Source organism: Corvus brachyrhynchos, unplaced genomic scaffold (genome assembly GCF_000691975.1).
Source record: "Corvus brachyrhynchos isolate BGI_N302 unplaced genomic scaffold, ASM69197v1 scaffold279, whole genome shotgun sequence".
Taxonomy (NCBI): Eukaryota; Metazoa; Chordata; class Aves; order Passeriformes; family Corvidae; genus Corvus; species Corvus brachyrhynchos.
In genome coordinates, this window is record NW_008246060.1 from 4,157,186 (window position 1) to 4,172,202 (window position 15,017).

General features: G+C 39.3%; 1 protein-coding gene across 2 annotated transcripts in view; it reads right to left on the reverse strand.

The window, feature by feature from the left end:
• PHYHIPL (phytanoyl-CoA 2-hydroxylase interacting protein like) overlaps positions 1-15,017 on the reverse strand; it is a 54,895-nt gene that overhangs the window by 15,811 nt on the left and 24,067 nt on the right. The gene's annotated exons all lie outside the window — the stretch shown is intronic.

Here is a 15,017-nt window from a genome sequence, read left to right on the forward strand (position 1 = left end):
CCACATGCAAACGAAGAGAACACAACTGGACTCTGTGAGTAGAAATGTGCCTTCAGTACAGGCATCTTCGTCAGCTGAGAATGCCCCCAAAGTGTGCCCACATAAACAAAGCACTGAGCAATCTCTGGATTTCCTGGTTTCTGTGCTGAAAAATTTCTCTCAGCCCCTTACAAAGAACTCGATTCTTCCTCCTTCTCACATGGAGGATGAACGTACTCTACAAGTGGTGCCGTGATTCCGATTAGAGCAGTCCAATCTCTCACTCCTGCCATGACAGCGAGAGATGTGCGGGCTCAGTTCCCAGCGAGCAGGTCCCTCTCTCTCGCAGCCTGGTTCCTCAGTGCCAGCCTGAAGCCTGGCTCTGCAGGCAGCTCCCTGTGTCCCGGCAGCTCGCTGTGTCCCGGCACCCCCTGTGTCCCGGCCGGAGGTGCAGCACAGCGGTCAGGGGACAGTGCGTGCCCGCAGGAAACCACTGGGCACGGGCTGCGAGCCGGGCCGTGAGCTCCGACACCGACCCGGCCGAGTGCTCACGTGCCCTTGAACAAAAGCAGGGCTTCGTTTCCTCAAATGTGTGTTTTCCACCAACACCAGTGTGTCAAACCTGCCAGCTAGCAGCAGCAAACACAGGTACCATGGTACAGTTTGGAACATGGTTGTGCTGTCAGAACTGAAGGGCTTTGGCTCACAGCTCAGTCATTCCCTCAGCGGGCACCAAACGCAACATTATGTTCAATAGGAAATTAAGTGTATCTTTACAGAGAAGGTTACTATAATTAGTAAGCAGAAATTAAATAGCCCCATTATAACATTTCTGTGGAATATTAATTTTGGCATAGATACTAAATTCTTAACAGTGGATTTGTGGGGCCATATGTATTCCTCCTAAGTTAATAATAAAACCCAAATATATCTTAAACATGACAGCAGAAACAGTAGCAAGAAAAAATCTGACAATATTCACTCCTGCAATAAGACCATAGATATCTGGAATGACACCTGGAATAAATTTGATACAAAATATGCATCTGCTAATCCCAAAGCAAAGGCTACTGCCCAAAAGATTTGATGCCTATGACTTGCAATGATGTTCAGGTACAATTTTCATATGATGTATGTGAAATATATATATATATACACACAGATATAGATATATGAATTTTCCAGACCACTGTGGAAACCACTAATACTTTTGCTATGCTAAGAAAGACAAAAACACTAACAAAAAACCTCACCCTTGGGCAGTGAGTCTCCTCAGGCTCACTTTGCATCCAGTGAAGAAAGGCAGTTTCCTAGATGGGACAATCTGAGTACCTACAGGTAGCTCTCACATTCAGCTTTGCCCTGGAGGATTCTAATTCTCTCCAGAGACTAGAGAGGGAGGTCACAGAAGTTAAGAGATAGCTGAAGTTACCCTTTACAATTACTTCCTAAATTACATTTGTCAATTCTACTGATTCTCATGACGTAACAGCAATTTGCAAGATTTCTGACAGACAAAAAAGAAAAAGAACACGGGGATAAAAGGTATGTTTTACACTGTAGCCAATTTCTGAACTCTTTAGCAAAGAAATCTACATGTCACTGACTCAGAAATATCCTTTGGACTCACACTTAAAAAGGGATAAACTTTTCAAGAATAATTTCTCTGAATTTTTGTGTCAAATACATCAGAGTTCAACACTTATCCCCACAATATCTTTTCTGAAAGCACTGATAGGATCAACATCTCAGGACCATTTAAGCTTGAATGTGGATGAATTTATAGCTTGCTAACTGCAATCATAGATAAATTATTTAATAACTGTAATTTAATTAATTTTAAATAAAAATAAATAATGCATTTAATTGCATCATTAAACTAATTCCTCAGAATAATTGTTTCCTCTCTTGCTATTACCATACAGAAAATTCAGATATATCACTGTACATTGTCCTCTGTTGTTATCAGCCAAATGGTCTAGATCAGTGCCAATTCTTCCTTTGATTTTTGACCTATCCTTACTTGAAGCAAAAATTTAGGTAACAATTAGTGACATCTCCAGAAATACCTAAATGATGTGGAAAAGTCTTTATGAAATCAATGGAATTTAAGCCCAGTTACTCAAGAACTTCTGAAAATGTGATTGCAACTATGTTCACAAGTTTCACAAACACAAAGCATAACACAAAACCTGACTGCAAATCAGATCAATGGCTAAATTGGCAAGGCTGACCTTATTCTTTCACTAAGATTTAATTCTTATTTGATATCCTGACATCTTGGGAGTATTTAATATTTATACCTTACTCATTCAAAACTAAACCACATTTTCAGCCAAAGCCCTAGACTGAGTACTGAAATGGAAATAGATGCCAGTCCCTGTTGATACAATTACTTTTTTTAGAGCTCCCCTTACGCCTTATAGATAATTTTTGGAAGAATATTTTTATGAAAACTGGATGCATCTATTTTTCTATAAAGTACTTGGTGTCTCACAAGGCTGGGCTATTATTATAGAATTCTTCCTCTTTCCTTATTGCAATTTTATTACAAGTAAGTGGAGGAGTGTTAGCACAGTAATATGCTACGCTAAACACACACAGGTTCACACAAAATTTAATTTTCACTGTGTTAAAAACATATGGAGAAAATATGAAAAAGGAAGTTTCTTATTTTCAGAGGAAAATATGCAACTGGAAGGTTGCAAATAATCATGTAGGTACATATTTCTTCACTAAGGACCAGGAAAACTGTAAGACTGAAAAACCACCGAGGCTAGAAGATTAAATTGACATCCATGCTGTCACGTCTACTATTCCCTGTATCAAAGATGTGGAGATCTTTTGAGATCTACTGACCCTGCCATGCTCTAAGGACTGACTAAATCCTTGTGGTAGAGAGCTGAGAAGTGCTGGGATCTACTTTTATGACCCATGAATACCAAAACCAAACAAACTGAATTGGCCAGATAAGCTGAGACTGAGTGCAAATGTCATCACCATCCATCAGCATCTCTCTCCTCATCCTGTCCACTGACTCCTGCATGCAAAATAACTTATACCCAGTTCCCTCTGAAGTTCTCAGACTGCTTATATTAAACACAGCTTTATTTTTTATTGTACCCTGTCATGTAAAGCTAAACAAGCTTCTCTGCGACCTTCTGTGAAATGAGAGTTGCAGTGTGTCAAAAATAGCTCCAGCTGCACTCCAGCTCCTACTGGCAAACCACTGGTTTTCATGGCTCTGCCATCAGAGCCAGGCAAGGGCAATTCTGTCTTCTGGAAATCGAACAGGACATTATAGCAGGCCACAAACACTAAGCCACCCCAGCATTTACTCCTAATTAAATGCTCCCATTTTGTTCAGCACAGCGAGCTCGCTGTACATGGGTGGTAAGTGGCTCTTCTCAGCATGTGTTGGCTACAAGATACATTTGAAAAACAAATTTTAATTAAAATGTGCGTTTCTCAGTTGCTGAAAGGGAAAGAAGGCAACAAGGGATGTAAAAAGCTCTAAACCACCATCTAGGTTAATTTAAATGCCATTTAAAAATGAAAATGAACTTTGCAGCCACTTACATATACCAGAATTTGAGTATAATGCATACCTACAGTTATAGAGAATTCCAGATTGGGAAAGCAAGTAAGTATGTCAGAAACATCACTATAAAATCTATCCCAGATCAATCTATCACATGTACTTCATTCATTTAGCAGAACTCTGTGTTATCAGGTCTCTATTATTATCTATCTATTATTATCTATCTATTGTGAAATTCTGACCATACTTCAGACTGCAGTCAGGCCCATTTTGTGGTGTATTTTTGTAAGGATGCTACCTCGGTGCTGTTTTGCTGAAAACCGGGAGTAAAATTTTTCAGCAGACTCCCACCCTGTTGATTCCTAAAGGGGCAGATTTTGGAGCAGGACGGGATACGACGCTTTCAGTGGCATGAGGTTTGTCTCTTCTGGTGAATAAAATGTACAGCTGCATCTGAGACTGTGGAACTGCCTATGTCTCCAGGACAAAGGAAAACAGATCTCATAGATGAAGGCACTGACTGTATGACCCCAGACAAGTTGCTTGGGGCCAGATTCCGATCCAAGTTACACTGCTCTGGGTCACTGGCCTAATTGCTCCAGTGCTCTTCATCTAACACTGTAATTGAGGCAAAGCATTGCCCTTAGTTTTCCACTGCTTTTAATATTAACTGTGTATTAGAGAAGTGAGTGGCCTTTCATGATTTGTGCTTCCACATGTCACTAAACAAAAGAGAGAGATAAACAAACACTTCCATTTTAGTTTATTACTGTGAACCTCATTCATTATGGTTTACCTCATTCTTTGGCTGGCAACAACTTGTGCCATTTATTGCAGCTGTGTCTTCATCTAAACCAAAATGTGTTCTCTACTTCAAGTTAAGTCATGTGAGTTCAAATCTAGCAAGATGACGCAGCCTTGTATTCACATGAGCTTTAATGTGACCTGCCAGCTTGCCTGAAAACTGCAAGTGCCTTGATCACACGAGGATTTTTTTCATTTAAAATCCACTTCCTTTCAACGAAGGGAAGCCCAGACAGAAAGGCAAAACTCATCACTTGAAGGGCAGCAGAGAGAACTCAAGGCTGGGGAACACAGTTTTACTAAGCATTTTCCTTGAGAAAGTAGGGTGCTCAGCATGAGTGGGCTTTTGTAACTCTCTGGACACCCTGGCAGTCTGCAGCATGAATGAGCATTTCTTTACTTCAGCACACTGGCAATTGCTGTGTGCTTTTCACACACATCTCTTGTAAGGAATGGGATTTGGCTCTGGTTTACACCAGTTTGTGCTTTTTAGCTGTGATTTAAAATGTATTACATATTCACAAGAGTTCAGGAAATTCTACTTTGTAATTTGTACTGGTTTTTTTTACATTTAAATTGCATGCTTGTTTCAGAATTGTATGCTGGTTTCAGACTTTCTCTCAGGCCCTGACAAATAAAGGATATAGGGGTTTTGAGAGCCCTTTTTTTTTTGGCAGGAGTTGTTCTGTTTTGTTTCATTTTTAGCTGGTTTACTAGGGCAACCAAACATTGTCAAGGCCATGTAGGTCTGCCACTGGTTGACTGTTCCTGACTTTTGAACCTCTGACAAGAGCAGAGAGCTCACAGATAACTTAGGTTGCTGCCGGTTTCTTTAAGGCCGGCAAGCATGCAGAAATGAGAGGATCCTGCTAAACACTCCCTATCGAGAGGAAGGCTACAATGAGTTCAAGCTTTTCACCGTTACTAGAATATAAAGATGACACAGTTGTTAATATTGGAGTCAAAAGAAATCTTTCAGTAAAGTCTTCACCACATTGGAATTCACCCCTCACTCAGACACGGTATAGCATACTGGCTGCATATTTATTAAATGTCTCAGCTGTAGCTCATCAGCTTCCTGTCCTGATGGCATTAGTGACAGAACTCTCTTGGAGGTTATCTAATGAAAATTGTCTAATGAAGAGGAGAAAACTCAAAACAAAGTTTTGATGTAATTAAGTTAAAAGAAACCTACAACAATTCTAAAAACATCAGATTCAAATCCATGGTCCTTGATAATTTTCAAATTGCTTTTTTAAAAAAGCACAGCTCAGTTGGATACTTACAATAGTTTCCATTACAGATTTTTCTGTAGTCTTATTATGCAAGCTATCAACAGCCATTGGATTGCAACAATGGCACCAATCATGATCGTGGCAAGACAAAATTTGATTAGCTATAGAGGAATAGCTGCATAACCTTCTACAAATTCTCTATGCCAAACAAGTCCCCTTGGATAGGGTACTTAAAAAGAATTCATATTTTGCTTAGATTTTCATCTTTTGGATTTAGAGAATTTAAAAGCATCTCAAGGAATGCTTTCCAGATCCCACTCCCTACTATATGAGCTAATCTAATAAGCATACTGAGATACGCTGAAGGATTTAGTTTCCCTCTCTGGCTTCCATGTCCAGCACTGCACACTTGCACTAGGGCTGACAGCCTCACCAGGCAGCCTAAGGGGCTCCCTGGTGGTCTGCTCAAGGAAGGAACACAGAAACCAGCTGAGCATTACAGAATATACAAAAATAGAAAAAGGAGAATCACTATTTTATTTTTTCACATGGAGATCCTGGTTCTTCCCTGCACTTGTCCAGTTATGACAAAGCACAGAGTACTCGATATGTTCCTACCACACAAGTCATGCTGGGCCCACCTGGCTACCTGATGTGTCACTAAACCTGAAATTAAACCCTCATGCTCTAAAAAGGCCGCCCTACACAGATCCCTGTACATCAAGTATGATTTAAGAGCTCCATGCTACCTAAACAGTGACAAAGTGAAGTACGGAAGTGACACATTCTTTGTGTCGGGGTCCCAAAGCATGGCACAGAGCTGTTCACAGACAGAGGAAACCAAGAATGGTATCTGGAGTTTCAGGTGCCTCCCTCTAGGGGGGAAAGAAAGTAACCTCTACACCTGGGCAGAGGTGAGACAATCACAATAAATGGCATGAGAAGTCTTACTGCCCAAACCTGTCCTTTCATGAAGAGTAAGGTAGTAGCTGTAACACTGCCGAAAACTCCAGTCTGTTCCACACAAGAGGGACATAACTTCCCTGTCATCTACTGGATTCAGACTGAGGGGATTTTCAGTTCCTGTGATTAGAGATAAGTCTTGGAATTAACACTGGAAGTGTTAAGGCTAGAAATTCATCAGAAACATTAGCATTCTGAAAGTCACGTTTACCACTGAACATTTATATTAAATTACCAGCATAAAGTTCAACACGAAACTGTAAGTACATAATATCTACTTTATGTCATCAGATGGAAGATGGACCTTAGTAGCATTAAAAAACGCAACCTGCTGTACACCCTGTTTTTAATTTTATCCCTTCCTTTAGATAAACTCACATATAATTTCCCTTTACATATGTTGCATTAAAAGGAACAATGACACAGCATGAGTCACTCCACAGATACTTGTACACTAGGACTTACAGCTGGCCAAGACTGAAAGAGCCTTTTAACATCTTTTTATCCTGCTCATTTTGAAGTCCAAATGTTTTCAACTATGAGTACACATAGAAGTGAACTGTAAAAAAATGCTCAGAATGATCTTTTTAAAATGTTATTTCTAGCCAAGAAATAAATACAGATTACAAATACTGGTTAAATATATATAGAAATATATAAATCTGTCTTATAAAAAAAGACAGATTAAATCCAGATAAACTGCAACTTAGAAAAATTCCAAATGAGATGCCTATCTGTATGAAATAAGATGCAGTACACACACCAAAGACTAGGAGAATACAGTAGTTGTAAGAGCTTAATCATGCCACATTATGAATGCAAATTGGTTTTTACATAAAGTCTTACTGAAGCCAATGGAACAGCTCAGGAAAGAAATTTATGGGATACTTCTGATTATTACAAACCAAATAATTCTCCTAACAAGAAAATTCTAACAAGACTTTTCCTAACAAAGCTTAATACGGCAATTCCTTCAACTGTGCTTCTCCTAGAGCTGCCAGCTGGGTCTGACTTTCTCCAGCATTGGAGAAATAAACTCCAGACTCCACTCCACACTTGGAACTAAGAAAGTGCAACCCTGCTAATACTTTCTGTCACTCCACAGGAATGAAAGAGCAACACCAAACTAGTTTTAAGGCTTCCCTTTCTTGGCAGCAGCTAGGCCTGTCAAGGCTCAGAGAAACAGTTGTTAGGTTATGAAAACAGTACAGCTGATCATTGCTTTTGGAAACATCCATGCAAAACACCTTGTTCATTCAAGCAGAAATAAAACAAGAACACTCTGAGAACAATAAAATAAAATTGACTAATGATTCAACTACAAACACCACTGTGAAAACTGATTCAGTTACAAATGCTACAATGAATTCTAACCAAATCTTCTGTGCTGAAGGAAAAAATTTCAAGGTCAAATAAAGAATGCTCCACTGTATAACAAACCCTAGTGAGGAAACCGCGCAAAGTGATCCTGGAGCAGAGCTTTCTTTAGCTCCAACTACCTAAACACTGTCTTTGTTCATAATTTTCTATAGCAGTGATATGTTTTGTACACATATCCTGAATTGGCACTGTCGGTATTTAATTGGCAGTATTTCTCCAGCTATGCTTAAAAATTTTTGAAGAAAGTGGTCTGCAAGGAAAATGCTTAAAAATTCTGTCAAAAGAGAACAGAAGACATAGCTTAAGACTGTGGGCTGTGTTCAGCCAGAATTAAATATAGCCTTCAGGTCACAAAAAGCACGAAAGGCCATGCATGCTGGCAGAACAGAAGATGTACCTACTGTCCTGAGTGGTCTAAGAAAAACTCAGACTGGACGACTTTTAAAGATTACCTCCTCAGTTGGGGTGAAAGGTACTGCCACTACTTCAGCAGCACAAAGGGGACTGAAAAAGACCTTATTCAGAAAAGGCAGGGTCTCCAAACTGGCTGTTTAGAAGCCATGAACAATAAAAGACGGAGGAAATTACAAGGAATGGGTAAAGGAGGAGATCTTGCTAGATTTTGGGAGAAAAAATGGAAAACTAATGAGGCAGAGAAGTCCCAGAATGAAAAACCAAGGTCAGGAAGACAGGCTTCAGCAAGTCTTTGGAGACAACAGAACACAACAATGCCTGACTGGAACCCATTCAAAAATCAATGATGAAATACTAGAGAAATCTAAGTAAGAATATGATAGAGTCTCTCCTCAACACACCTTACATGACAGAAGGGATACTCTGCCTGTTCTAGAAGCTATGGCTCTGGAACCAGGAATCTCACCGGAAAGCTGCTGTAGAGACTGAATTGGCCTTCTGGGTGTACTCTGACCTGGATCATACAGGCAGAACGGCAGGGTAAATTGTGAATTTGGAAACATGAGCTCAGAACACTTCTTACAAGAGGTGGAAGAGCCACCAGATTAGTAGGCTGAGAATAAAATTGCTAGTAAAATAGAAAAATCTAGTTTAAGATGAAAGATAAAAGAGGTGAATTAGTAATAGCTTAACTTTTCCTTAATAAAAACAGCTTTAGTCTTCGAGATTTGCAGAAGATACGTGAAATTTTAAGTGAGGGTGGGCTTGGCTTCTCCTTCTAGAGGACTGCTTCTCAGAGGTTGGAGGGGTTAGAATTTCTCTTCCCTAAATGATTCCTCCTGCCATTGTACTCACTGAGAACTACTGATCTGCAGGGCTGAACAAGGGCTGGCAGAGGTGAGACTGACATATGGCAAAAGAGGTAAGGAGCTCAGGTGTCCACTGGGCTACCATAGAGCCTGTGGCTGGTTCCAGGCTTTGTGTCTTTGTGAATGATCTAAAGAGAGATCACATTTGTGCACTGCAGACAACATTAAACAGAAGGAGCTGCAAGCACAAATGGCTTAGAAGTATCGGCAGGAAGTGCTACAAGGGATTCTGTTACAGAATAAATAAAAGAATGCATCTGGGAACTCTAATCCGAAACAAACACAAAGAAGAAGGGACATACACAGGAGACACTGATGATTAAAATGCTTTAAGTATAAAAATGACTAGAAATTAACTACAAAAGCTACATTATATGTTTGAGTTTCATTCCTGCAATATCAGCACTGGGAAAAACAGTGATTCTTTTGGTGAATCTGGCATAATTACACATCAAGCATTTCAGTAGCTTTATAAGGGATCTCGTAGAGTTACAGTGGAGAATAATTGAATGAAAAGGGGCACAAATAGAATGGCAGGCAATATATAAAGAGCTAATAATATATAACTTGGTCATTGCCAGACAAAATAGCTCATAATCAATTACACAGGTTTGAGTGTCATAAAGCTCTAAAAGAAGATGAGGAGAAAGAAGGAAGGAAAATAACCCTAAAAATTCATGAATATAAAGGAAGAATTTGGATGACTACATTTCTTGACACCAGGATATTGAATAGCCAGTTTCCAGCAAAGGCTCACTAACTGGAGACATCATTACTTGTGACATAAACCAAGACAGGATGAAATACTTGCTGAAGTGGAAGACATAGGCAAATCATTTGTCTTCTTCTCTTCCACAACTCTAAAGATCATTCATGAAGACTTGTTGCTTGGCTCCATTTAGTATTTTTCTGTTCTATCAGTGAGGAATATTACATGTGAAATCTTAGTCTCTGCCAAGCATGTAAAACAGTATTAAGTATTTTTCTTTGCAGCAAGAGAGCTTTTGGAGTGATGTACTAGATTTTAACTCCTACCTGAAGCAGCATTATTGTTAGTCACAAAAAACCCCCCGTCATCATAATGTTCAAGTTCAGCCAGGTTAGACATAATTTTTTGGAAGAAATACATTTCTTAGCACAGTTTGCATTTTGAAGAGAGTGAATTTAAATCTCTAAATTTGCAGCCGGGGAGAGGAAAAAAACAACAATAAACATAACTCTGAATTTTGTGTCCTATCAAAATATCACAAAAACAAGCACTTCTCTATTATGTTGGACACAGAAAACATGAACTGTGCTCAGAAGTGCCATAGTTTTTTAAGAAACCAAACAACTAATCATCAACAAAGATTCAGGACACTAAGAATTACTGTGAAATTTGGATCTCTCAATTGTCCTTCATGTGGGAGTCTACCTAGACATTCAATTTTTTCCCATCTCTTAGACATACATGATGACATTTCAGAAATAGCAGTGATACTGGTCCATAATGCCAAAAAGGGGATTTGAAGATCACATCCAGAGACTGGATGATGCCACTTCATCCCTTCTGTCTGAAAGGTGAATGTGTACACAATATGGCAATGAAAACCCCAATTAATGAACTACAGAAAAATCTTTCAGAATCCTCCAATAAGTCCAGCATGATAATAAACTCCTGAAATAAATTAGAAAACATGAGACATGCTCAAATAACATGGAAAGCCAAAGATGCAAGCTGTTTACATAAACCAGAAATGACATCTTAGCTTATATGATGTAATGTTTTTATACAAGCCTTTTAGACTAAACAGTTGTGGTGGTGCCAAGTGTTTGGAAGGTGATGAAATTGATTGAAACTGGCCAAGACACCAGTTCCAGCCCTGATCCTGCTGCCTAAATACTATCTTCAAATATATGAAGACAGAAAAAAAGCTTTAAAAACACTTTAATGAGATTGTATAGTTCAAGCCATCAATGGTTAGAAAATACCAGAATGAAGCATAATTTAATAACCTGAAGTTGGGCACTTTGTTTAGATTATGATATAGCCTTTAACTGCATGGTTACATACTTATTTTTCCACATAAATTCTGACTCATTCAGCATACATAATGAATACTGCATACATAATGAACTATTTTTCTTGTAACAGTTATTTGCTGTTGTTCAGTGTGTAGTCCCAGGACTTATTTGCTACACATTATTCATATTCTTCTCTGAAGATAAAATTATGAATTTCATCATGGGTTTTTCCATGCACCTCATGTGTTTTCCAGGCTACTACAGTGTCTGTCTGATTAACATTCATTTGTTTATTTTGAAAACATTGCTGGAGGGGAGGCAGCAATATGCTTCCATTTAACACATGGAAAACTGAGGCACAGGAAAGTTACTTAAGGTGGTTAATGTTCTCTCTCAAAGCATTTTTTTTTAAGTCCTACTCTCACTGAAGTCAGCAGCAGCCATTGACTCTTGAGTACTCCATGGTACCCTTCTCTGCTGGCAAATGAACAAGGAGAATTTGGCATCCTGGGGTCGTGTGTGGCTCTGGAAGATGTCATGCACTGATACACACTGACCCTTCTCTGGTGGCCACACCAAAGCACAGCCTCTTGTGCCCTGGTCCTTGAACTTGTTCCTGTCCCACTTCCTTCTTCCCCAGTCATGCTTCAGAAGTCCTGTTCTTCATTCCTAAGGCTGTCCTTTCAGTCCCAGTCTCTCTGCTCAGCGAGTCCTAGTTCCATTCCTTTACTCCTGAGCTCTATGGTCCAAACTGCCCAGCAGGCCCCCTCTTGTAATTTTTGTCTCTTCTTTGCACGCAGGTCACCAGGTTTACTCTTCACAGGTTCCCAATCCTCATTCTTCAAATTAATCTAATCTGGGTGAACATCCCCTCACCTTTTCCCCCCAGTTTTACTTCCCTGGGCATGCTGCCTGAACTTAGATTGCCTTCCTTGCTCCTTTATCTTTTCCTATTCTCATTCAGGGTTATTTTGTCCACTTCTGCCCTCCCATTTAACCTAATCCCCAGCTTGCAAGTCTTTCCTGTTCTTCTGCCCTTGACCAGCCACTGCCTCCAGTCCGTTAGTGTCTCCAGATCCAGTTTTCTTGCCTGACTCCCTTGTCTGTGCATCCCAAGTTCCAGCATCCTCTTTGAAGGTTTGTTTCTCTGCTCTTCTTCTTTCTGCATTTTGACAGGTGTTGTTTTGATAGGTGTCTTCTGCTTTCCCTCTGTTTATGCCAACGTGAGAGCAGGGGGAGTGGATGACGGTGTCACGGCTCTCAGCCTGGCAGGACCCAGCAGCCAAAGTGCATCATCTGTAGCAGGAGCACGGCACAGCCACAGTTCAGCTTCGGGGAATTCAGCTGCTGACATCCAAGGCCGTTCTACCAAGCCTGTGAAAAGCTTGGTTTCTTCCAAGACTTAAGGTTTCCTGGCATCAGCTATATTTCCATAGCATTGGCGTGCTCATGACACAAAAGACATCCATCCATCTACTAAAGGTTTAATCCCCAGGTGAGGCTAATGCAAATTTTATAAAAAGGTCACCAGAATGTTCAGCACTGATTAAACATTCATTCCTGGCTCAAGTTTATAGAAGTATGGCTACAATGTTCAAATGTGGCAAAGGAAAATAACAAATGCTACACGTTTTCCTGTACACAGAGTGAGTTCAGGAGAGTCCTAAGGAACTACACTTTAGACTGAGCATCAGACTAACACTGAGCTGTGCTATCAGACCCCTGTAGGAGAATAAGAGCAAATAATGCAAGATGCTCATAACTGCCTTTAGAATGTTGCATTCACTTAGAACCAAACCATATCAGGAGATTTTTTCTAAAAAGAAATTTCCAAAATGCATACATTTATTATCTCTTATTTAACATTTGTAAGTTTTTAAATTGCTTTGATTCATTAAGAGAGATGACAATGCCTGCAAAAACAACGCTGAAAAAACCCCAGAAAAAATCCATAAATAGTTGAACTCTCATGATGTTAATTGCTTACTCCAGTTTCTAGATTTGTGGCTCCTGTATATATCTCCACAGAAGGTATAATGCACTTTGCTGAATACAAAACATCTCAATATTAATCCTCTCATCTTAGAAAACAAGAAAAATATTTTGCTACATAAATTTTCCATTACTGCTTATGTTTTTACTGCAGCATTGCTTGCAATTCCAACTGTGTTGCAAAATTTGTCATAGTTGGATGTATAAAGTTATGATTTCACTGGCTGTCTGTACAGTTACTACAGCTTAAAGACCAAGGATATTTTCAGAATACAAATCTATCATATTTATAATTTACTATGTGTAATACATTGCTATTTATTGCAAGACTTTGTTTTACCTCAGTGGTGCTAATCACCTTAAGAACCTCACTTTCTTCAACAAAGATACCCTAAAATAAACGCAAGTATTTATGATACAAATACACCCACGTAGACACTCAGGGATCTAAATGTATTGCATATACATTTGTACGCTTATCTCAAAGATGAATGCCTTCACCTTTGCTGCCTTGTTTTGTGTTCCCATTAAAACAAGCTTTTTGATGCATAAGTGCCACCTGTAGGAAATACCGGAGTGTGCGCAAGAACAGCCCTGTGCCAGCTGAGGCACTGAGTTGTCTCTCTCCCATCCCCAACATAGGCACCTCCTTTGGAAATTCAACCATGTACTGGGAAAGCAACGGTCCTGGATTATGGCAGCTTGCTTGATGAATTTAGTTTGTAAAGCCACATCTGCAGGAAAGTTGTTTTCCAGTGAAGTCTAATCAAAAATGAACTGAAATGAAAAATACTACATTTTTCCATTCGCTTGTCTGTATGATATTATTCCATAGGAATCGAGAAGTCCTTCACTATTGTATGTTAAACCAAACAGAGTTTGTCATGATAAACATGGACTACTTCACTACCATTACTTAGGGTACACAAGTATGAAAGACTGCATAACTTATCTATTTTTATTTGTATCTACTATTAATTAAAAGGAATATATGTGAAAAGGTGTTTTAACAAAAACCCAGTCTAACCTCCACTACTATAAACACAGCTCAGTTTCCTGTGTCCTGTGGCAGTGAGTAAGGCATGAACGGATGGAAGTGCACATATCTAAATTAAAACATTAAAACAAAAAAATCAAAGAATTGCTAATGTAGCTAGAAAAAGAATAACTGAGACTTTTCAATACCTTATAATTTTTTTTTTCTATTACAAGAAAAACAAAGAGCTTACCAAAATTCAGCTTTTTAAATGTTAGAGTCTGCCTAGGTGAAAAAAAATGAAATATTTAATCATAATTTTTAAAAAATAACGGAGAAAACTGGCCTGACTCCCTCTATCAGCTTTAACAGTTATGCTCCAAAAATAGACTCACGACAAGGAAATAGTTTCATTAATTCAACTGTACCAATCACTGATCCAGTATCTCCGTTCCTTGGTACATTTACTAGGTAACATAAATTCCACACCCAAAGCACATTTTGCATCCAAAAATGAGAAGTTATTTTCAATAGTTCGATGTGAAATGACAAGAGAGGAATCATCTGGTATATGAGCACAAATTGTATGCCACAAATTATTTCTCTACGAGAAAATATTAGTTCATTGTTTGACAGTCAGTGCGCCTGTTTAGTTTTATCAATCACAGTTGTGTACAAACGACACGTCTCTCTTCTCCCCTAGTCAGCCTTCAGTGCCGCTTCGAGCACGTACACTTGTTTTGGCTGTCCCTCGTCACCACCTGACATTTATCTGCTTGCTTCAACACAGACAACCTTTAACACCCGCACCCGCGGCTCTGAAACCAAACTTCATCTGCCTGCGGGGTGACGGACGGGCT